The sequence below is a fragment of the Bombus terrestris genome, chromosome 17 (genome assembly GCF_910591885.1).
Source record: "Bombus terrestris chromosome 17, iyBomTerr1.2, whole genome shotgun sequence".
NCBI classification, from domain to species: Eukaryota; Metazoa; Arthropoda; class Insecta; order Hymenoptera; family Apidae; genus Bombus; species Bombus terrestris.
This window is the reverse complement of record NC_063285.1, coordinates 2,360,829-2,379,598: the sequence shown is the minus strand read 5'-3', so window position 1 is coordinate 2,379,598 and position 18,770 is coordinate 2,360,829. Positions and strand designations below refer to the sequence as shown.

Sequence of the window (18,770 nt, the reverse complement as noted above, 5' to 3'; positions counted from 1 at the left end):
CTTTATAACTTTAATTTATATTTTTTTTTTATCCGTGCGCGTGTCGATTATGTGTGTGCAGATCTACTTTCTTTCATCTACGTTCGATATTAGCTACTTAATTTACATTTAAATTAAGTGTTTATATTCTCCATTATTGCATCGGTTTTGCCATCGAGTTCGACTCTATGCATCGTGCACTCCGTGACTCATTGATATCCGCATCGATACGAGTCGTCGATCTTGCGACCGTGTGCTCTATGCTTCGGTCGGCCCGCCACGTGCCACGAGTGTAATGGCGGCGCGTCACTGGCGTAATGGCGGCGCCCGGTGATCACCGCACGTTTCACATCGCAGTTACGGTTTACGAGTTTTTTAAAAAATAATAAAATATTCACAGTAATATCCGGATATTTGTAAAAATTCACCGTGACCTGTGCTCTCCTTCTTCGCCTCGGTTAGAAAAACCCACCGATTCATGCCCGCTGACGATGCGCTGTCCGCGGAGGGTAAATATTTACCTCGCAAAGTCACTATCACTATTCGTCGAGGAGAATCTTAACTTGCACTACAGCTAGTTGATAAGTTTGTTCATCGGCCTTTATTGATTTGAAAAAATGAGCACGATGCCCCTGGTTACTGCATAACCTCAACCGTGTGACAGCTTGCCTTATAGGCACAAAACCTTAGTAAGTAATATTTGCTTATTATGGACTATTGCCTTCTCATCATAAGAACAATTATGTCCAAAAGTGGCATCGAATTCAGATGTTAGATATCCAGATTGTCATATATCAATTATGAACTTTTCCTCGTTTTAGGTTTGCGACGAGCAATTTTTATAAGCTATCCTGCTACGACACAATCAAGAGCGCTTGTGCCAGGAGAAAGGCACTAGAATTTAGTTTATTGACTATAATTATAGTGCTATAATTAATCTGGCGTTCTATCCAAGATCAGTTCTACAGATGTTTCCTCCCCTTGAGTTGCGTCATATGACCACACGCTTCTATGTATCCCAGACTTTTCCCTTTCCCATGGAGAGTCTCCTCATTTGATTGTATTACACCCAAAGGGCTCGTGAACACATTCAGACACTAGTTGCTTTTACTTATAATGAAGAGAACGTATCCTGCTCCGACAGCTAGTATACAAGATAATTATTACACTAATAACTTGTTGTTTCGGGCTTATCACATACACAAATCACATACATACAACTATCACTAATACTTTTTCTTCCAGGTGGAGGATTTAACACAACAATCAACCACTCTGCTCTCACACATAATATTTGCCTAACTTAATTTAACTTAATACCACTCTACCTTCTGTGACGGTAATGGCCACACCCTGCGTCTACCCTGCTTTTCGCATAATCACTTTCTTAAATGCGACACAAGTTAAACTCATTGCATGGATTACCATCTCATATTTAATAAAGAACCTATAACATCCACCTTTGATTTATAATTTTGTTTTAAACCTATTTGTCCCTATAGAGAGTTACGAACACCGGACATAGCAAAGTATACTATCACAATATCTTTCTACGTTGGTATTAACCCTTTCCTACTCCTTCTTAGTTCTAAAGGACCGTCGCCACTATTGCTGGTCAAAATTATAACCACATTGTATTAAGAACTCTATAGACTTTTTTAGAAACCTAACCTCGACTTTTCACAGCTCGCCTAGCCTATTTGTTTGACTGAATATATGCCAAAGCTAATGTTAGCACAATCGTTGCACTTTTGGTTGCACACATCGTAGTTGAGAAATTTATTAATTCGTAAGTCTTTAAGCATATTCTACGAAGTCGATATAACATCGGCATGGCTGGGCCACGTGGCCCGGCATACGATCCCCTATTGATAAGGCATATATAGATAGCCTAACACGCCAGTATCCAGGACCTAAACAAAAATTTTCTATGGGACGAGACAAATACGAAACGAACGAATACGTAACGAAACGAATTTTTGGACAGGATCACATCTTTCACATAGTATCGGACAACTTCCCTATTATCGAAGACGGAATCATTGGGCTACCATGTTTAGAGAAGTATAACTATTCAATATCCAATGACAAAATCCGACTAAACGACAAAACCATTTTGTTTCAGAAACCAATACACTTAACTCCTGGTGTACTGGTGACCCGAGGAGATCGCTCGTCTCCGCGAGGCGTGAATCCGCGCTCGGCGCCGGTTCACCAGATCCCGCCGTCCCTGGGGGCGCCCTTACAAGATGGTATTGAACAATTTCCGTCCATGGGCGCCTTCCGCAACGGAGAGCATGGACCTTCGGTTCATGGAAGAGGTTGTCGGCACTCTGTTCCCGGGAGCGGCGAACGAGGAAGATGGCAGGTTCACCGATGAGGAGGAGCAGGAGCGTCAACCGCCGGAAGTTGGAGCCCGGAATCGAGGGTTAGCGAGGAAGAATTGACCTAGGCTGTAGGGAGGCTCGGAGCGCGGAAAGCTCCGGGTCCCGACGGAGTCCCAGCCCGCCTGTGGAAGGACGTCGCCGGGGTCTTGCCCTGAGATTAATACGTCTGTTCGACAGATGCCTGTCTCGGGGCGAATTCCCCGTCTTGTGGAAGGAGGGACGGATGGTCCTGCTGCCGAAGCCGGGACGGTCTTCGTACTCGCCTTCCGTCTTTCGGCCGGTATGCCTTTTGGACGAGGCTGGCAAGCTACTGGAGAGAGTGGTAGCTGCCCGCCTCGAGTCGCATTTGTCTGGAAGTGTTCTCGGACTGCACGACAGCTAGTTTGGCTTTCGGAGGGGGCGGTCTACGGCCGACGCTGTCGCCCGTGTCCGTTCCTTGGTCGAGGGGGTCGAACAGCGTGGTTGCGTGGCATTGGCCGTGTCGCTGAACGTGGTCAACGCTTTCAACAGCATCCCCTGGAACAAGATATGTCGGGCCCTCGAGTTTCATTGGGTACCCGCGTACCTGCGGCGTGTGGTCCGGGCGTTCCACCGGGACCGGAGTATCGTCTACACCGTTCGCGGCGGGGGGATGGCAGGTAGGGCGGTGTACTGCGCGGGGTCCTGCAGGATTCTGTGTTGGGTCCGTTGCTGTGGAACATCGCGTACGACGCGGTGCTTCCCCCGGACTCGGCATTGGCGTGCTACGCCGACGACACCGTCAATTCACATCAATTCACATCAGAGACCAGGCCACACACCGCGGGCAGGATGGCACCCAGATGTCTGCACATCCTTGACGCGTACCCTCAATAGTCTTAAGTACTCACCAGGGGTCTTGCAATTTTCATAGTTAAGGTCCCTCAGACCAAGCGAGTATCTCTTGTCTTAGATTTCCTTTTACGTTTATTGTTTACTACGGAAAGTCGGTTTTCCTCACTTCTGGTATATTCCGTTGGCAACTTTCTCACGAGGGCGGTTGAAACCCTTCCTGGTCCACCAACCGTCTTATTATCCAATCGGAGACTGTGTCTACTGCCCTCACTTCCTTAACCAAAATTAACATCAACAAATCCGATAGATCCGTGTCCTCAGACACGCCCACACCTACTTTCCTCGGATACAGTATCGTCAGTACGTCTTATACGTACTGATTGCTCCATGCATTAACCTCGAGTACAACTTAGACGCTAACGAAGAGTAAAGTTCGTCATCCCGTTGACCGCGGATTCGTTATCGAACCTGAGGCCATTGTCATTAGTGTCGCGAGTACCTAGACGTTGTGGTTAACTACCAACGCTGTAATATCTCTACTTGTGTTAATAAACTGTACCTTTGTTCTACCGCATCGATGGCTAATTCCAGTGAAGATTCATTGAACACCCCTAACCCTAATCCTAACTGCAACCCGACATCAGATGTGGGATCAGGGCAGTTAACTATGCAACAGCATATAGCCATCTTGCGTGAGTTAGTTTAGACGCTAGTGCAAAAATCGAGTGAGGAAACTAAAAATTTATCGCTTCCGCGCTTTAATCCTGGTATCGCGGGTTCCGATCCAGCTGCATGTTGCGCGGTTGTTAATCTGATCTTGGAAGAAAATCCTTTACGGGGCAGTGCGTTATTTTCTGCTCTAGAAGGTTCTGCAACACAATGGCTTTCGCAAGTACCTGTTGCTCAAGATGTTACCTGGTCAAAGTTAAGGTCATTTTTATTCCACGTTTTGGTGGCAAAGAAACAGCTACCTCAGTACTAATGAAGATGTCCAATGAAAAACCCCACTGAAGGACGAAACCACGGGAGCTTTCGGCATTCGTATCCGCTCCTTCCTGAAGGCGAAGTGGGAAAATTTAACTTTGGCTGAGGTAATCAACGCCTCCGTCGTTTTTCAATTGGCTTCACTAGACCAGCGTATTGAACGGATAGCACTTCAAGCGATATCAAGACTGAAGATCAATTCCTGAATGAAATGGGAGCTTTCTACTACGCGAAGAAGAGGCCGGCGTCTTCGTCAGACAACTCCTCAGCGGGTCCTGAAGCTAAAAGATATAAGCCTTTTGACTCCCGGAATAGGTGCTACCACTGTCGTAACTATGGATATAAAGCACCCGAGTGCCGAAAGAGGACAAAATCGGAGGCGGAGAAGTACAGAGAAAAACCGATCGGCCACATCGTCGAAGGTGTCCTGCTACAAGTGTAACGAGGAGCAGCATATCACGCCTAATTGCCCAGTGTTGCGGAAAGGAAACCGTACTTCCAAGGATGAGCGCCGGGTTGACTCCTGTGTGGTGGAGGCCCCAACTGATAGATTAAGTCATCTGGGTGAGTCGTTCCCATTTTACTTCGATTCTGGAGCCGAATGTTCATTGATTAAGGAATCCGCAGCCTCGAAATTTTCCGGCAAAAGAACGACCGATATAATAGTAATGCGAAGAATAGGGAATACATGTGTTAAGAGTACATCTCAGATTTTGTCCACTATATGTATTAACGGTTTTGCATTGGAGATAACTTTTCACGTCCTGACCGATAAGCTATTTAAAACATGATATCATGATTGGTCGCGAGATTTTAAGCCAAGGTTTTGACGTACATATTACGCAAAATAGCCTCGTTATCAGTAAACCAAAGATAATTAATGCCTGTAGTAAAACTACGGAAGATGAGATCGATATTAACATGATCGACATTGATGTAATTAGTAACGATAAAAGTCGATTAATATCCGTTTTCGAAAAATTCAAAGATTCTTTCATTACGGGTTTCCCACGCACTCGCGTAAGTACGGGCAAGTTGGAAATACGGTTAATTGATCCTAACGTCACCGTACAGAGAAGCCCTTACAGACTTAGTGAAGAAGAGCGAAGAATAGTACGTGAGATTATAGGCGAACTAATTAAAGCCAACATTGTAAGGCCTAGCAATTCATCGTACGCGAACCCTATGTTACTCGTGAAGAAGAAAGACGGCTCAGATAGATTCTGTGTAGACTTTCGAGAGTTAAATAAAAATACGGTCGCGGATCGGTATCCCCTGCCTCTTACTCCGGATCAAATCGCAAGACTGCAACAGGCGAGATACCTTATTAGCCTAGACATGACCACCGGGTTTCACCAAATCCCCATTCATCCTAATTCGACGGAGTACACAGCGTTCGTTACCCCCGACGGACAATATGAATACATAACGATGCCGTTTGGACTGAAAAAAATGCATCGTCCGTTTTTCAGAGGGCCATTCTCAATGCCCTAGGCGACATCGCTTATTCATATGTTGTTGTTTATATGGATGACAACCTAACTATTGCCGGCTCGATAGATCAAGTTTTAGAAAGATTGGACATCGTATTAAATGCCCTCGTAAACGCCGGATTTTCTTTTTGTTGATGTGGTCGCCACTTCTAGGAAAACTCCACATCTCGTCTTTTTAGCTTTCTCAAGCGCTGAAGCCATCGACAGTATATAGACAAAAGAATAGCAGGGAGGCAAACCATAAACAGTAGACAGGCGACATTGGCTTCGGGGTTTTCAGTTGTAAAGTACCATTGCTAGCGTGCGGATCTGGACCAGCTCAAATTTTATTTCTGTATTTCACTATTAAATCAAATATATATTTTGTATTTTACACTTTATCCACGCGTTCTCTCTTTATATAACGAATAACCTCAACATAACTATTTCCGGCCAATATTTAATATTTAGTTTTGAATTATGTAATAAGCATCTAGCGGAATTCATGATTGTTCTATTGTAGCGCTCAGCTGTTCCATTTAACTCGTGAACATAAGGTGGGCATCATATTCTGGAAAAATAGAAAAAGTTAAATGCTTCAACTGTAACGGAAACCACCCAGCCAGTTATAAAGGATGTGAAGTAAGAAAACAATTACAACGTAAACTGTTCCCGCCCCTACGAAGCAGGACAAGCACTAACACACAAACCCATCAGGACAGCACAAAACCAGAAATAATACCGAATACAGAGCAAGCAATAAACACCAAACCTATCAGCACCAACACCATTGGTGGTCTAAGCTATGCTCAAGTAACCAGCCAACCAACACATACACACAACCAATACCACAGCAATAGTAACAATGACACTGCAGAAATCAAAGAACTGCTCAAACAATCCACAAAGAACACCGAAATGCTAACCAGAATGATAAGTGAACAAAACGCAGTACTCAAACAGCAAACCCAACAAATCACAGTCATGCTACAACTAATTACAAACGTGCTAAGCAAAAAATAAAAACGGACACTCTAAAAATAGCAGTCTGGAACTCAAACGGCCTACAACAACGGGCCATAGAAACTAAAACATTCATATACAATAATAATATAGACATACTACTTGTCTCAGAAACACACTTCACTACAAAAAGCTATTTGAAAATATCATACTACACCATAAATGATACCAAACACCCCTCAGGAAAAGCTCACGGATGGACAGCAGTGATAGTCAGAAACGATACCAAACATTATCTACGCAGCCAAGTTAACAAAGAATATTTACAAGCAACCACTGTGACAGTTCAAACTAGCAGCAACTACTTCCAGTTGTCAGCAGTATATGTGCCTCCGCGACACAAAATAACAACACAAATGTGGGAAGAATACTTCCAGAACCTAGGGGACAAGTACATCGCAACGGGAGACTACAACTCAAAGCACACGCTTTGGGGGTCAAGAAACATTACACCTCGAGGCAGAACACTGGAAAAATACATTAGAAATAATCACCTGAATATATTATCCACAGGAACACCGACACATTGGCCGACTGACCTGAACAAAAAACCAGATCTTCTGGACTTTGCAGTTACAAGGGGACTAAACACAAATAAACTAAAAATAACACCCAACCTCGAGCTCAGCTCCGATCATACACCCATAATAATTGAATACAGAAACAAACCAATTCACTATAGCAAACCAGAAACACTATGCAATAAAACCACCAAATGGCAAACTTTCAAGGAAATAATAGAAAGCAAAATAAACTGCAACATCCCGTTAAAAACTCCTGAACACATAGAACAGGCAGTAGCAACATTGACAGCAACTATTCAGGAAGCAGCAAGGACAACCACTATTCCCGAACCAACCAGCAGACAAACAATAACAATCCCGCAAGAAATACTCGACAAAATCAAAGAAAAAAGAAAAGCAAAAGCAAAATGGCAAAAATACAGAACCCGAGAAAACAAAAAACACTTAAACAAACTTGCAAAGGAAATAAAAAACAAAATAAAGGAGCACAACGATAACGAATTCGCAAAGTTCATAGGGACACTCTCCACACACGAGAACACCAACTATTCACTATGGAAAGCCACGAAAAAAATAAGGAAGCCAATAATACCCGTCCCGGCAATCAGAAAAGCAGATAACACATGGGCAAGAAGCAACGAAGAACAAGCTGAAGAATTCTCCAACCACCTCTGCAACACATTCACACCACACATTATCAACAACAGCAACCTCAAAGGTCATACGGAGGAGGATCCACAAACTACTATTACCACAACCGACAAGGTTACCACCATACCTAAAACATCGGCACAAGAAATTAGAAACATAATTGATAAAACAAAAAACAACAAAGCGCCAGGAATCGACCTAATCAATGGTAAAATCTTGAAAAACCTTCCGCCAAAAGGAATAAGACTAATGACAATAATATTCAGTGCAATTCTAAGAATTCAATGCTTCCCCAAACCATGGAAATTAGCACAGATCAAAATGTTACATAAACCAGGCAAAGACTCGCACCAAACTGCATCTTACAGACCAATATCACTGCTCCCAGTATTTTCCAAAATACTGGAAAAGATAATATACGACCGCATAAAACCAATAATAGAGACAAAAAAACTAATACCGGATCACCAATTTGGTTTCAGAAACAAACACTCCACGATAGAGCAAATGCACAGGCTTATAAACGAAATAATAGTAGCACTAGAAAACAAGGAATACTGCACAGCCCTCTTTATAGACATAGAGAAAGCATTCGATAAAATTAACCATGAAAGTCTACTACAAACAATTAGGAAACAATTCCCGGAGCAAATACACCACTTAATAAAATCCTACCTAAGCAGCAGAACCTTCGTAATAAAAATCAAGGACACACATTCTCAAGTTAAAGACATCAAGGCCGGGGTACCACAAGGAAGCGTCCTAGGCCCAATACTATACACATTATACACGGCGAACATATCAACAACTACCAACAGCACAGTATTGACATTCGCGGACGACACAGCTATACTAGTCAGGCATACTAACCCAGAAACGGCAGTCAAAATACTACAAGAACATATCATAAAAATAGAAAATTGGCTACAAGAAAAACAAATAAAAGCAAACCCCAATAAATGCAACCTTATTACATTCACGCTACGGAAAAAGATACCACCAAACATCCTATTGAACGGCACGCATATAACGCAAACAAAGCATGTCAAATACCTAGGACTCCACTTAGATCAAAAACTCACCTGGAAACTACACATCAAATCAATAGTAGAAAAAATACAGAAAACAAGGAGACAAATGCATTGGCTAACAAGCCGAAAATCCAAACTAAGCACAGAAAACAAATTAAAAATATATAAAACGATCATAAAACCAATCTGGACGCACGGAATACCACTATGGGGGACGGCAGCAATGAGCCATATAAACAAAATAGAGGTAATACAGGCTAAAATCCTTAGAACAATAGTAAACGGACGTTGGTACGTCAGAAACGAAGATATACGGAGGTATACTCCGTATATACGGAGGTACGAAGATATACTCAGAAAAATACAAATCAAGAATAGCAACACACATAAACCGGCTAGCTGCGGAAACATACAAAATCATAAATATGGACAGAAGACTAAAAAGGAAGCACCCAGCAGACCTTATAAAGGACATAACCTAAGAAACACGAGGATGGTACCCCGCTGGGGGTAGTCACCAACATGCTAATTTAACCGTTAAAAAATTCCACCAAATGTCCAAATTGGACAAATTGTGAATTTTAATAAATAAATAAAAAAAAACTTGACTCGCTACTTTTTAAGTATACGCGTACCTATATGACGGAACTTCACAATCCATTGTTTGGGAAACGAAGCCAGGAAAAATGTTATATATCTGTATGCACGTCTAAAAAAATACCATTTATCCTCATAAATAAATGTATGTTTTCTTAAATATTTTGTCTATTGGATAACATGAAATAACAAAGCTGATTACTTCAGCCAACGCTCATACCGCGTTGAGAGTACTCGTTCTCGTCCGATCACGAAAGTCAAGCAGCGCTGGGCACGGTTAGTACTTAGATGGGTGACCGCTTGGGAACTCCGTGTGGTGTTGGCTCTTTTTACTTTTGTTAACACTTAGCCAACCAAACCATCAGGTCTTCCCTCTGTGAAGAACATCACTGAGTGACCGAACGGGGAGATCTCCCTTTTTGACTCTAGCAACGCATTCCCTTTTTTGTTGTTGTTGTTATTATCAGTTATTGTTTACTTATCCAGTTACCTAGAATTGTTCCCAATTAATTGCGACTCTTCTTCTGCTTTTATAAAGTGCAATATGTAGTAAAATACACCAATTTAGTGGTCTTGAAATTAATTAAAAAGTTAAACTATCAGTTATGACTAAATAAAGTTGAAGTCGAACGATACCACACTGTAAAAAAAAATATTAAAATGCATTATGAATTTTTAACTTCACGTTCAAGTCGTGTCATTTATCATTGGTCATCTTTAATGTTTTTAATTTTACCTATATCTTTTTATACTTTTAATTTGATGTTTTGTATAAACAATATGTGAAATCATTACCGTAAAATATAATTGACCACTTAAATAATTTTTAGACTTTTCTGTTTTTCAAATATTAGTCCTGCTTACTTAGAAAACTGCACATTGTTTTGGTTTTGCGGCCTGTTACGTAGATGATTAGGTCATCTGCGAAGGCTATGAAGCGTTTATGGGTGGATGTATTGAGATTAAATAGATTTAGTAAGTCGCTATTGTAAATACAGAAAAGTAACGGAGAATTTACTATTCCTTGTTGTAGACTATTTTCTATGGAGAATTCTTTGCTTAATGCGTGTGAGCCGTCGGTCATTACGAATGTTTTGTTTGTTATCATATTCCAGACTATTTTAATTAAGTATTGCGAGAAGTTTTTCTTGATCATTTTGTATATAAGACCTGGGATCCAGACTGTGTCGAAGGCTTTTTCAAGGTCTATTAAACAGGCGGCTACTCCTTGCCTTGCGTTTAACGCTCAGCAGATGTCCGAGGTCAATTTATTTATTGCGTGGATTGTGGAGTGTTTGTACTGGATGCCGAATTGATTTTCTGGGATTACCTTATTTTTGCGCAGAAGGAGGCTTAGAGGTCGTAGGTTTGCAGGCGATGAGCCGTATTTATCTTTTTTTGTAATGCCATCGAAGCCGGAGGATTTTTTGTTGCTTAGTTTGGAGAAGATTATTTTTAGTTGGTTGTAATTTGTAGTTTGTTTCTGGTTCTGATTGTTTGGGGCTATCCGAGATGTTTTCATTTGAGAATGAGCAGACTATTTTATTTAGCGCTATGTCTTGTTCTATTTTATTTTTGAGTTTGTTTGTTTTGGCGATGATAATTCTGTTTAATTGTTCTCGACCCATGTGATCGTTTTGCGTAGGTGTTTTGGAAAAGTGGGTGCCAATAATGTCTACTTTTTCCGTTGTTTTGGATATTATGAAGTTATCCTCGGTGTCTTTGTTGGTGTTGCGTATCGCTATACCTGCTTCTTGGACGAGGGAGGCTTTTTCTGGGGGCAGTTTGAGAGGCGGGATGGAGTTTTGTTGTTTTGGTCTGAAAATTTGACTTATATGCGGGAACATGCTGGCAGAGTCGTTTTTGGAGATATTTTTCATTTTGTTTATCCAGTATTGATTTATAGAGTTTGTAAATTCTTGTTTCGTTTGCGATTTTATTTTGTATAGTAGGTACTTTAGGAATTCTAAATCTTCTCTTTTGTCGTAAGAATAGTTGTATTTTATATTGTTTAATTTGGATAGTATGTAGGTTTTGTCTCGTTGTAGTTTTTATATTTTATTTTTGATATAGGGTTCGCAAAAATTATTTTCTTTTTATCCTTTAGTGATCTTGTCACTTTTCTGAATGTGTCTAGGGTGTTGGTTTGCACTTTCACCTGATTTATTTTTGTTTGTTTAATGGTGTAGTTTTCTTTCCCTGCTGTGTTGTTTAGCAGTTCAATGAGGAGGGGGTCTATTATTTTCGCACCTACCATGTATGTAAATATGAAACCGGAATTTTTGTATAGAAAATACACGTTTATTGTATGAAAATGATTAAAAATATTTTATTCGAAGTATTGCCCATCGCTAGCTATACATTTTTCCCACCTGTCTGGCAATTGGTGGATGCCACGCCAAAAAAAACTGTCGCTATTTTGAGGCAAACCAGTCATCGAGCCATTTTCGTACATCTTTGTAAGAAATGAAGTGCTGGTCAGAAAGTGCGTGTCCCATCGATGCAAATAAATAGTAATCGGACGGAGCCAAGTCTGGTGAGTAAGCCGCGTGCGAAAGTATTTCCCAACTGAACGCATCAATCGTTTCCTTGACCGGTTTTGCTGTATGTGATGGTGCATTATCATGAAGCAAAATTACTTTGTGTTGCCTTTGTAGATTCGAGCTATCGCGGGGAGACGCGGTCGTTAGAATACGCGTCAACGGCAGTCGTAAATTCCCGTTACGATTAGAATAATCGACACCACGAATAGTTCGATTCCCGTATTTCGGTTAGGATAATCGGGGTAGTTGTTGCGGTATAACACTGGGAGTCACGGAGTTATAATAATGTATATTTCCAACAGTTAGTCTACACGATTGAATAGATATAAACAATTAACAACTTTATCGCACGCAAATAATATAGATGTGTACAATATAGAGCAAGGCTCTTACAATTGAATTCAGTCTCTTAGTGGACGTAGCACGGTATGATACTAAATAGAATAAGCGAATGTTTGGCAATGTCGCGGACCGACTTGAATTACGCTCCGTTGGCGTTCTGTTCAGAGTTAGACGTTAGGCGTTAGAATTTTGACTCCTTGGTCGCTCTTGCGTTCAGGCGGAAGAAAATTCGGTGTGGGTGTGCCTTTTGCATGACGAACGCGGATTCGTTGTTCACACTTTTCGTTAAGGAGTTCGCTGTCGAGTGCCGAAGCGTGCAGACGTGTCTCTAGTGCCCAGTGAAGTTCGAAAGTAACACGGGTCACCCAACCGTCGAAAGTGAACACAACGTGCTCCTATCTTCCCAAGTGTTTCCTATCTGCCAGAGAGAAGAAAAGCCTACGCACCTAACCCCAACCCGATCCCTGCCGCATAGCCTCATGACTAGTTATTCATATTGAAATAGCTAGCTCGATGATGGCCCAACAATCACGACCAGGCTCGCCTGTGCAAACCCATTACTACCCCGCGCTACTCCCCCCGTGGCAGAAATTCAGCAGATCCCCCCGTGCCAACGACGCCAATAAGGCGAAAAAACGCAAAACCGAACCATCAGACACAAACTCGAACGAACAGCCATCAACGCAAATTAACACCCACAACAGGTTCGCAATTTTGGAATCCACAAACGACGCCATGGAAACCGCAGGCTCGCCACCTAACCACCACGCACAGAGAAGCCCTCCTCCCCCACCAATATTTGTTAATGATGTCATCGACATCCAGACAATGATCAAGTCCTTAGAGAGAGATATCTCCAAGGAGGACTACAACCTGAAGATAACCAACAACCAAGTAAAAATCCTGCCGACGAATCCAGAAGCCTAGAGGAAGCTCACCAAGACACTTAAGACCCTGAACGCCAATTTCCACACCTACCAACTCAAAGAAGAAAGACCTTTTCGGGTGGTGCTACGAAACATCCACCACTCCGCAGACATCGACGAACTAAAAATAGAACTATCGAAACTCGGCCACGAAGTCACCAATGTCAGCAACATAAGGCATAGAGTCACAAAAGACCCGCTATCCCTATCTTTCATGGATTTAAAACAGAAACCCAACAACAAGGAAATCTACAACATCAGCCGCCTAATGAACGCCATCGTAAAACTCGAACCACCGCAAACCAAAAAGGAGATAGTGCAATGCAAAAGGTGCCAAAGATACGGGCACACGCAGAAATACTGCAACCATACCTTCCGCTGCGTCAAATGTGCAGGAACACACCCCACCGACCAGTGCAGGAAATCACCGGAAACCCCAGCGAAGTGCATCCACTGTCAAGGTGACCATCCTGCCAACTACAAAGGCTGCTCAGCCTACAAAACACTGTACTCAAACAAGTACCCCAGAGCAAAAGAGGTAACCTACCAAACACCCAGCCCGCCGAAATTCACTATTACCCCAATCCCCTCAACCAATCAAACACCCAGTCCTACCAAATTCACCATTCCCTCAACCTCCTATGCCCAAGCGGTACAAGGCACTCAAAATATACCAAATAGCCACAGGGACCTTCCTCAAAGTAGTACCCCCAACTCACCTAACACAGACAACGTCTCTAGGCTTGAAAATCTAATAGAGAAACAATCAGAGCAAATAAATAATTTGCTATCGCTACTAACACTCATCATGGATAAATTAATACGCCCCGACGCAAAATAAAACCAAGACGCATAGCTCTGTGGAATGCCAACGGTCTAGCGCAACACAAATTTGAACTAGAACTCTTCCTAAAACACCAGCAAATCGACGTAATGCTCGTATCGGAAACCCACTTCACCGACAAAAACTACCTGAACATAAACGGATACAAGTTCTAGCCTCACGACTAGTTATTCATATTGAATTAGCTAGATCGACGATGGCCCAATCATACCAAACCGATTCTACGGAGCTTAGTTACAACAACGCCGCTTTTCCTCCCCCGTGACAAAGGGGCAATACACCTCTCTTTGCAAACGATCCTCTTGCGAAAAAACGCAAACTCGAAGCTAGCAGGACCAATGTCAACAAAAGGCAAACCAACCCGCCAGCCAGCCAAGTGACCACCCACAACAGGTTCGCGATACTGGAGGCTGAAGTCGCTATGGATACAACCACAGAAGTAAATACACAACCTACACAAAAAAACCCCTCCACCGCCAATCTTCATCGATGATGTCATTGACATTCAATCAATGACAAAGACAATCCAAAAAGCAATCGACAAGAACGAATATAAATTGAAAATCAGCAACAACAGCGTAAAAGTCCTGCCGGCCAACCCAGACGCATACAGAAAATTAACGAAGCTGTTAAAAACTCTGAATGCCAACTTCCACACATACCAACTCAAGCAAGAAAGACCATTTCGATTAGTGCTACGCAATATCCACCACTCAGTCGACCTAGACGATCTAAAGTTCGAACTTCAAAAGCTTGGCCATGAGGTAACCAACATCAGCAACATAAGACATAGAGTCACAAAAAATCCACTATCGCTATTTTTCATAGATATAAAACAAAAAGAAAATAACAAAGAAATCTACAACGTCAACCGGCTGATGAACTCCATAGTTAAGTTGGAACCACCTCTTGCAAAGAAAGAGATAGTACAATGCAAAAAGTGCCAAATGCACGGCCACACGCAGAAATACTGCAATCATAATTTCCGGTGCGTAAAATTAGCAGGTAGTCACCCCACTGACCAATGCGCTAAATCCCCAGAAACCCCCGCGAAGTGCATCCACTGTCAGGGAGAGCATCCTGCGAACTACAAAGGATGCTCAGCCTATAAACTCTACATAATACTAAGTATCCAAAGCTGAGACCCAAGGAGATAACCATACAAGAACCAAGACCCCCAAAACTCACCACACCATCAATATCCTATGCTCAGGCAACACAAGGAAACATAAACAACTCGAAAACCCACAGTAAACACTCAGAAAATAGTGTTCCCATCTCACAAAACACAGACAACTTCACCAGACTCGAAAAACTTATCGAGAAGCAATCTGAGTAAATTTACAACTTGCTGTCACTACTCACACTCTTCATGGACAAATTTATACGCACAGAAGCAAAATAAAACCAATGCGAATAGCTCTGTGGAACGCCAACGGTCTAGCTCAGCACAAATTTCTACTAGAACTATTCTTAAAGCAACAGCAAATCGACGTAATGCTCATATCTGAAACCCACTTCACCGACAAAAACTACCTCAAAATACACGGCTACAACTTCTACCACACCCAACACCCCAGTGGAAAGGCACACGGCGGTACCGGATTCATCATCAAATCCAGCATTAAGCATTACGATCTTCCATCATTCCAGAAAGACTACCTTTAAGACACAAGCGTAGCAATAGAAGACCGCCATGGTACAATCACCACCTCAGCAGTATACTGCCCTCCCAGACACTCGATTGCTAAAGAGAACTTCGACAGCCTCTTTGATGCCCTAGGCAATAGATTCTTTGGTGGAGGAGACTATAACGCCAAACATACCCAATGGGGCAGCAGACTTGTCACATCAAGAGGCAAAAACCTCCTGCATAGCATAACCACCAACAATCTCAACTACCTCATCACATATGAACCCACATATTGGCCCACTGACACTAACAAAATTCCTGATTTACTTGACTTCTTCATAACAAAAAATATCTCGCCTAGATATATCTCGCCAAACTGACTAACTGCGGAAACGATCAGCACTTTAAATATGGAGAGAAGGCTAAAAACGAATCTCCCAACAGATCTCACGAAGGATATAACCTAGCAAACGCGAGGATGGTACCCCGCTGGGGGTAGCCACCAACATGTTAATATAACTATTAAAAAATTCTACCAAATTTCCAGGTTAGACAAATTGTGAATATAAAGAAATAAATAAAAAACCAACCTACATCAGGCGATCGAAAATCCACCACAAACAACAAACTCAGCTCCGCGCTCAAACCAAAACTTAACCTCAACCGATAACACCACTCAACTAAACATCATAAACGTCATCGAAGACTTTAAAAAAAGTATACTCAAAACATTAAACGAACAACAAATACAATTAAATGAAATGAAAAGATCGTTATCAACGCACGAAGAACGAATCGACGCCATCTTTAACACTATCCATAGTATAGATGACGAATAACCAAAATCCATTAAACCAACAATTACAGCAAAAAACATCGGTTTAACTTAAAACATCTGAAAATAATTGCAATAAATGCCAACTCTCTAATTTCAAACTAAAACCAAAAAAGATACAGTATGCTAACCCTAATAAATAAAGAAACCCCCGACATCGTACTTATCTCAGAAGCAACATTGAACAAAAGACACAAAGTACACATCAAAAACTATTCTATGTTAAGACGCGACAGGCCGAACGCTAGCCAAGGAGGAGGAATGGCAATCCTCATAAAAAAATCCACTGTTTCAACCGTTCGTGGAGAGACGCGATCGCGAGATGACGCGTCAACGAGAGTTGTAAATTGTCGTTACGATTAAACAATTGACGCCACGAACTGATTGATCCCCTATTTCTATTACGAGAATAGAAGTGATTGGAATGAGTGCATACGGAAAACTACACTTGATTTGTTAATAAAGTTTAATAATAAATAAAGAAGCAACAATTTCAGTTCAAAATTGAAAAGATATAGAATGGATTCGGAAATACAAATAATTCCCTTTATTTAGCACACAACTGTTATACATATATCTTATACTCTTAAGACCTCAAAATCCTACTCGCACGCACGCTTGTTGTCAACCGACTCTTCCAGATACTTCTAACGACTGCTCTTGTCTTTTGTCTTGTCTAAAATGAGAAAGAAATTTAAAGGAGAGAAGAATGCTTTATTTTTTTCCTCGTTTATACACTTCTGAACTCTAGCCGTGCCCGTTCGAGACTGAGGCTCTTACAATATTTTTTACTTTCGGTGACATCTGTTTCTTCTTTTGTTTTTCATCCTTCATCATCCCCACCACCCTGCAGGCGCACGCGACCGCTGCCACGCTTCCAGAACATTCGGTGGAAGGACCGTTAGGACACAGATGAACCCTCAGGCACTCCGGCAATATACATTGTCGCCAAGGTCGCCATGTGTAATGTTCAAGTGTCGGCTGTCTGGAGAATGTTTAGAAGTGGTCGCCTAAGGTGACGTCAGGGCAAAAGAGTTTGGGGTTACACTCCCCCCTCCTTAGAATGAACTTAGTCCTCGAAGTTCCTTTTCCTCTTTAAGATAGATGGGTGAAATTTTGCCTTGGGTGTTTCCAGGTCGAAGGTTACTTGTGAATCGTTGCTGGTGCTGGGCACAGGTAGAATCGGGGTGAATATGTTGATAGGTGCCGGGTTGATTGGCATCGGAGCGCTGGTTGGTGGATTGTTATTTGTCGTGTTTCGCTTGATTTTACAACAGAATAAATGAAAACACAATTTCGGCATTCCTATTTTGTTGAGAAAGTATAAGCATATGAGAGCAATGGATAAATATCCTATAATTTGTAATATAGATATTCCCCGTGATCCAACTTGATCGATTCTATGAGCAAAAGTTAGTTGATTCGTTTGATCTTCGATTCCATCCAGAGTGTTTTTGTATCCGTAATTATCGTTAATAAGTTTTGGAGTTTTCTCTAGTTTATTTAGTAAAATAATCCAGTCTGAATCATTAGCTACATTGACTGTTTTGATTTTAATCTCGTAAGAAATTTCCTTGCTACTACCACTGATTCTCATATGGTTATTCTTGTACAATATGTCTACGGTTTTATTAGTTTGTAACAAAGATGGTTTCTCTAGTCTAACAATTCGATGTGTCTTTTCTTCGAAAATGCTCAGATCTATTGGTTTTTCTGGTATAGCTATAAAATGATTCTCAGCGTTTAATGGGATAAAAGTTATATCTTCAATGTTATAAACTACTACCTTACAGAATTTGACAGTGTTTTCTGCGCTTAAGATTTCAGAGTTACAATCGTGCTTCACTCGACGGTCATGAATCGGCTGAGTTTGTTTGCAAATGTAAAAGTCAGATATAGAACGGCATTGCTTATCCAAGTAGTTTTGATCGACATTGATGTAATTTAGTCCTGACGTTAAAAATATCGGATGAACTACTAAAGGTGCTAAAAACACTTTGTTCGTGAGAGATGGTATGGGATATATTTGCTCTATATCCCATTCCATGTCCATAACTGTTGGTACAGAAATTACAAAGAAAACTTTGTTTCGTCGAGTAAACAATGTGAGTTCTGAGATATCTAAAATATTTTGGAAATTCTCTTCCTTTGGTATAAAAGCGTTTCCTACTGTTTTGCTACCTAGT

At 41.5% G+C, this 18,770-nt stretch overlaps 1 long non-coding RNA gene and 1 other non-coding gene across 3 annotated transcripts; both read left to right on the top strand.

Annotated features, from left to right (window-relative positions):
* The first annotated feature begins 243 nt into the window (after positions 1-243).
* LOC125386649 lies at positions 244-3,764 on the top strand. 2 transcript variants are annotated; one of them, XR_007226998.1, is made up of 3 exons: positions 261-668; positions 801-1,126; positions 1,225-3,764. It is a non-coding gene; the product is annotated as an uncharacterized LOC125386649 (long non-coding RNA). The 2 variants fall into 2 exon arrangements; XR_007226997.1 differs by having other exon boundaries at positions 244-668; positions 801-3,764.
* A 5,903-nt stretch (positions 3,765-9,667) lies between these two features.
* Positions 9,668-9,786, top strand: LOC125386841. Its single transcript, XR_007227280.1, has one exon. It is a non-coding gene; the product is annotated as a 5S ribosomal RNA (ribosomal RNA).
* The last annotated feature ends 8,984 nt before the right edge of the window (positions 9,787-18,770 follow it).